Below are 6,000 nucleotides of genomic sequence, written 5' to 3'. Positions count from 1 at the left end.
AGACGTAGGCATCCGCTAAGAACGGATTTTACGAAACTCGACCCCTAAGGGGGTGAAATAGGGGTTGCAAGTTCGTATGAACGTCCTATGATTTTGAAGTAAGAGACTTGAAATTTAAAATGTATGCTCTATAGATGATGAGAAGGTGTTCAAATAATATATCTTTAGAAATCAACTCCCTTTTGGGGTTGAATCGGGGGATGGTAGGTTGACTCACTCATCACGAAATCTCCGAAACTATAACACCTACAAACTTGAAATTTGGCAGGAAGGCTCCTTATAGGGCGTAATCTATTGCTAAGAATGGATTTGACGAAACTCGACCCCTAAGGGGGTAAAACGGGGGTAGGAAGTTTGTATGAAAGTCCTATGTTTTTGAAGTAAGAGACTTGAAATTTAAAATGTATGCTCTATAGATGGTGAGAAGGTATCTAAATTATGTGCCTTTAGAAATCAACCTCTTCTTGGGGTTAAAACGGGGGATGGTAGGTTGACTCGCTCATCACCAAATCTTCGAAACTGTAACAGATACAAACTTGAAATTTGATAGATAGTTTCTTTATAGGGTGTAGACATCTGTAAAGAACGGATTTTACGAAATTCAACCCCTAAGGGGGTAAAACGGGGGTTGGTAGTTTGTAAGAAAGTCCTATGTTTTTCAAGTAAGATACTTGAAATTTAAAATGTATGCTCTACAGATGGTGAGAAGGTGTCTAAATAATGTATCTTTAGAAATCAACTCCCTTTTGGGGTTAAAACGGGGGATGGTAGGTTGACTCACTCATCATGAAATCTCCGCAACTAAAACAGCCACAAACTTGAAATCTGGCAGGTAGGTTCCTTATAGGGCGTAGACATCCGTTAATACCGAGTTTTATGAAACTCGGCCCCTAAGGGGGTAAAACGGGAGTTGGAAGTTTGTATGAAAGTGCTATGTTTTTGAAGTAAGAGACTTTAAATTTAAAATGCATGCTCTATAAATGGTGAGAAGGTGTCCAAATAATCTATCTTTAGAAATCCACTCCCTTTTGGGGTTAAAACGGGTGATGGTAGGTTGACTCACTCATCACGGAATCTCCGAAACTATAACAGCCACAAACTTAAAGTTTGCAGGTAGGTTCCTTATAGGGCGTAGACATCTACTAAGAACTGATTTTATGAAACTCGACCCCTAAGGGGTTAAAAGTGGGGTTGAAAGTTTGTATGAAAGTCCTATGTTTTTGAAGTAAGAGACTTGAAATTTAAAAGGTATGCTTTATAGATGGTGAGGAGGTGTCTGAATAATGTATCTTTAGAAATAACGTTCCTTTTGGGGTTAAAATGGGGAATGGTAAGTTCGGTTTAAAGAAATTTATTTCTCATAAGAACTCACAGTCCACTTATAATGAGATACAAAGTTAAAAATAATAACACAATAAAGTAAAGTTACCTCTAGAGTATTAGAAGTTACAGTGTGTACATACATATTTCTTAAGCTTATTTTTAAATGTATTCACGTTATCGCATTCTTTAATATCGGCCGGCAGTCTATTGAACAGCTGTGCTCCTTCGAACAATATGGTTTTTTTACCGTAAGTTAACTCACTCATCACGAAATCTCCGAAACTATAACACCTACAAACTTGAAATTTGGCAAGTAGGTTCCTTATAGGACGTAGATATTCGCTAAGAACTGATTTTACGAAACTCGACCCTTAAAGGGATAAAACGGGGGTTGGAAGTTTGTATCAAAATCCTATGTTTTGAAGTAAGAGACTTGATATTTAAAATGTATGCTCTATAGATGGTGAGGAGGAGTCCTAATAATGCATCGTAATCTATATATATAAAAAAGCAAGGTCACTCATCACAAGAACCGCTGGATGGTCCATCCATCCAGGATGGACAAAGATTAAATTTGAAATTAGATTATAGTTAGTAGACGTCCGCTAAGAACGGATTTTGCGATATTCCACCGCTAAGGGGCTTTGATTGGGGTTGATAGTTTGTACGAAACATATACAGCAGCTATAAGTTCGCCTGATAGGTTATTTAAAAAAATAATTTGCGTTAAAAATCTTAATAGTACATATCTTCATAACTATGCGAACGTAGTCGCGGGTAACAGTTGTAGTAACAGGTATTATAAAACAAAGTCCCCAAAAGTGTATGTGATCGATTCCCTCAAAATCTACTGAACGGATTTTTATGCGGTTTCACCAATGGAGAGAGGGCTTCAAGAGGAAGGCTTACGGAACGGCTAAGCCGATTATGATGGAAAGTTGGCCCCTGGAAGTTTGCCGGGAAAACTTTGTGTCACACTGATTTCAACGCGGGCGAAGCCGCGGGCACAGCTAGTAGTTAAAATATAATTGTGTTTGCTCGCAAACGAAAAAAACCGACTTCAATTACATCGACGAGATGTAATTGAAGTCGGTTAACAACAATACAACGTAGATCGACGAAAAAATAGTCAAGTGACTACGCGTTATTAAAGATTACTCAAAAAGTAGTTATCAGATCTCGATAAAATTTATATGCGACCACATGATAAACACCAGCTTTCGATTACATAAAAAATTATCAAAATCGGTACACCCAGTAAAAAGTTATTGCAGATTTTCAAGACTTTCCCTCGATTTCTCTGGGATCCCATGATCAGATCCTGGTTTCCTTATCATGGTACCAAACTAGGAATATCTCCTTTCCGACAAAAAAAGAATTATCAAAATCGGTACACCCAGTAGACAGTTATGCGGTATAATACAACGTAGGTCGACGAAAAAACCGTCAAGTAAAAACGCAGTATTAGATATAACTCGAAAAGTAGTTGTTAGATCTCAAATAAATTTAAATGGGACCAAATGACACACACCACCTTTCGATTAAAAGAAAATTTGTCGAAATCGCTCCACCCAGTCAAAAGTTCTGAAGTAACATACATTTAAAAAAAACAGTCGAATTGAAAACCTCCTCCTTTTTTGGAAGTCGGTTAACAAACAGTGAGCATCGGTTTATTTGTAATGTAATTTTTTTTAGAAATAATTATTACAAACATAATGGGTGATAACGCCCCCTTGTGGGCGCTGCAGTACTAAAGGTAAGAGACCTAGAAAAAAAAATGGTGGCGTTTTGTAGAGGCTTGGGGGGCGATTTATCATTGAATTTATAAGGACTTTCGACTACAACTTGTGAACATCAACTAATATTCATTAAAAGATTGCTCAAACGGGGCACTATTAAATAATTTATTCTCTTAGTGGGCAGTAGACAAAATAAGTTCGAAAGCCCCTGCATTGCAGAATATTAGATACGATAGAATTCATGTTGCTAGCAGTATTGTTTGCCAACGTCCATACCACGTTGAATACACCGGTTCTCGTCCGATCACCGAAGTTAAGCAACGTCGGGCACGGTCAGTACTTGGATGGGTGACCGCCTGGGAACACCGCTTGACGTTGGCTTTTTGTTAAAGAGTTTTATATTCAAGGGGCGTTTTTTGAACAAATAAAAATATTTTTTTTCCATAAGAACAACAACAAAATCAAAACAGTAAGGTAAGTCACTCTTAAGTTTTTATAATATTATCTAAACTTATTATAATATATTTTATATAGCCTAGAAAGATAGTAAGAGTACATACTAGTAAGTTGATTTATAAATACTGCTGTGCCCCGCGGTTTCACATGCGTCATTATGTGGAAAAATAGTCTCAGTAAGTGGGATATTTAACAAAAAAAATTTCGATTTGAACCAGTCCTGAGATTAGCGCGCTTAAACGAACATGTAAACTTTTCAAATCGTTTATTAATATTTTAGTATCATGTTAATAACTAAATGTAGGTACTTGATAAAATACAAATATGTACCTACTTTAAATCACAGACAGTCAGACATACACTTCAATTTGATTGATACTTAATATGATACAGATAATGAATCACAGATTCACCGAACGTACAAATCAGTGTTTGTATTGTACTTTCTTGAGTATTAATTGTTAAATTATCAATTATTCTTTGTTGTCCCACCGAAGTAGGACTTTTCAAAAATTTTAAAGACTCATTTGAGTGTTCCCCTCCACGGAAATCTTTAGTAAAAGGCGAAAGATTTATGCGTTTTGAAGGGAAACCAGAGATAACATATCGGAGAAGCAAATGCTATTTGTATTTTGTATTGGAAATTTTATCATCGCGATGTAGAAGTTACGTTTTTCTGTAAAGCGCCATCTGTCGGTGCATATGCGATGTACGGCCGGTGACGCTACTTTTCACATCGAATATCAAAGTTCAACTACCTATAAAAATTTCTTTATTAATTGCTCACTAATACCTCTATTAAAAAAAAATGTGGTGTCATGGGACACCAGGTAGGAACGAAGTTCCTTATAATTCTTTCGTTCCTTATAATATAGGTAAATTGATAATTCTTCTTAATGTAGGTAAATCTGTCAGTTTAGCGTGAGAATAAATTTGAAGATCATCACATTTTTACAAGGGCCGTAGCCGTACTATGACCTTTACGAAAACCGGACTGATAAGGATTTAAGATATCATTAGAGGAAAGAAATGAAGTTAAATGTTGATAGACAAGACTCCCTAAAACTTTGGACAGGAAAGAGAAAATGGCTATTGGGCAAAGATCGAAAAACGTAGAGGAATTGGATTTTTTTAGTTAATTTTATTTCAAAACCGCGTAACTTACTCTTAGGTTCCTCCAGTGTTGGTCAAATCAAATCCGCGTAAGTGACGTAGGGCCTAAATGATTTACTTTATAGGAATACTTTCCCTAACAAGAGATAGAACACATAAATAATTACTCTCTGTGTAAAAATGAGCTCAAAATTCGTTTGAATAAAAAACTTATTAAGTTTTAACCTTCCCCTGTAAAGTTACATCTAGTGCAGATACGCGCTCCCTACCTGTAGCAAATACGCGGATTAGCACTATCCCCGACGATATTGTTTTTGTAGTAATTTTTAATCAAACAATTAAAGATATTTTACAAAAATTTACCGCCAATATATCGTTATAGTATAGTCATTTTTGTCAAATATTGTTCATATAAAATATAACAAAAAGTCAACGTCCAAGCTGAAAGAAGTTTTTCAAAACTAAAACTGATAAATATATCTATTTAACCGACTTCCAAAAAAGGAGGAGGTTCTCAATTCGACTGTATTTTTTTTGTATGTTTCATCAGAACTTTTGACTGGGTGGACCGATTTCGACAATTTTTTTTTTAATCGAAAGGTGGTGTGTGCCAAATTGGTCCCATTTAAATTTATTTGAGATCTAACAACTACTTTTCGAGTTATATCTAATAATGCGTTTTTACTTGACGCTTTTTTCGTCGACCTACGTTGTATTATACCGCATAACTTTCTACTGGATGTACCGATTTTGATAATTCTTTTTTTTTGTTGGAAAGAAGTTATCCCAAAGTTAGTACCATGATAAGGAAACCAGGATCTGATGATGGGATTTCAGAGAAATCGAGGGAAACTCTTGAAAATCCGCAATAACTTTTTACTAGGTGTACCGATTTTGATAATTCTTTTTTTGTTGGAAAGAAGATATCCCTAGTTTAGTACCATGATAAGGAAACCAGGATCTAATGATGGGATCCCAGAGAAATCACGAGAACTTCTTGAAAATCCGCAATAACTTTTTACTGGGTGTACCGATTTTAATAATTTTTATCGATTATTTAATCGAAAGCTGATGTTTGTCATGTGGTCACATATAAATTTTATTGAGATCTGATAACTACTTTTTGAGTAATCTTTGATAACGCGTAGTTACTTGACTATCTTTTCGTCGATCCACGTTGTATTACTCGTCGATGTAATTGAAGTCGGTTTTTTTTTTCGTTTTGAGAGCAAACACAATTATTTATTTACACTTTTGGCTTGCAGTCTGCTTCTCTACTGAGTTAAAACCTGTGCGGTAGTGATATAAACGTTGGCGAAAAGTGATGACAATCATATGAATCGTATATAATATTATGTGAAGTATGGAT

The 6,000-nt window shown here is 35.5% G+C and overlaps 2 non-coding genes across 2 annotated transcripts; one reads left to right on the top strand and one right to left on the bottom strand.

The window, feature by feature from the left end:
• The first annotated feature begins 3,324 nt into the window (after window positions 1-3,324).
• LOC123669796 lies at window positions 3,325-3,443 on the top strand. Its single transcript, XR_006745793.1, has one exon. It is a non-coding gene; the product is annotated as a 5S ribosomal RNA (ribosomal RNA).
• Window positions 3,444-4,002: 559 nt separating this feature from the next.
• LOC123669802 lies at window positions 4,003-4,119 on the bottom strand. The gene has a single exon (XR_006745796.1). It is a non-coding gene; the product is annotated as a U5 spliceosomal RNA (small nuclear RNA).
• Window positions 4,120-6,000: the final 1,881 nt, after the last annotated feature.

This window comes from Melitaea cinxia, chromosome 3, assembly GCF_905220565.1.
Source record: "Melitaea cinxia chromosome 3, ilMelCinx1.1, whole genome shotgun sequence".
In the NCBI taxonomy this organism is placed as follows: Eukaryota; Metazoa; Arthropoda; class Insecta; order Lepidoptera; family Nymphalidae; genus Melitaea; species Melitaea cinxia.
This window is presented reverse-complemented; position numbering and strand designations above follow the sequence as displayed.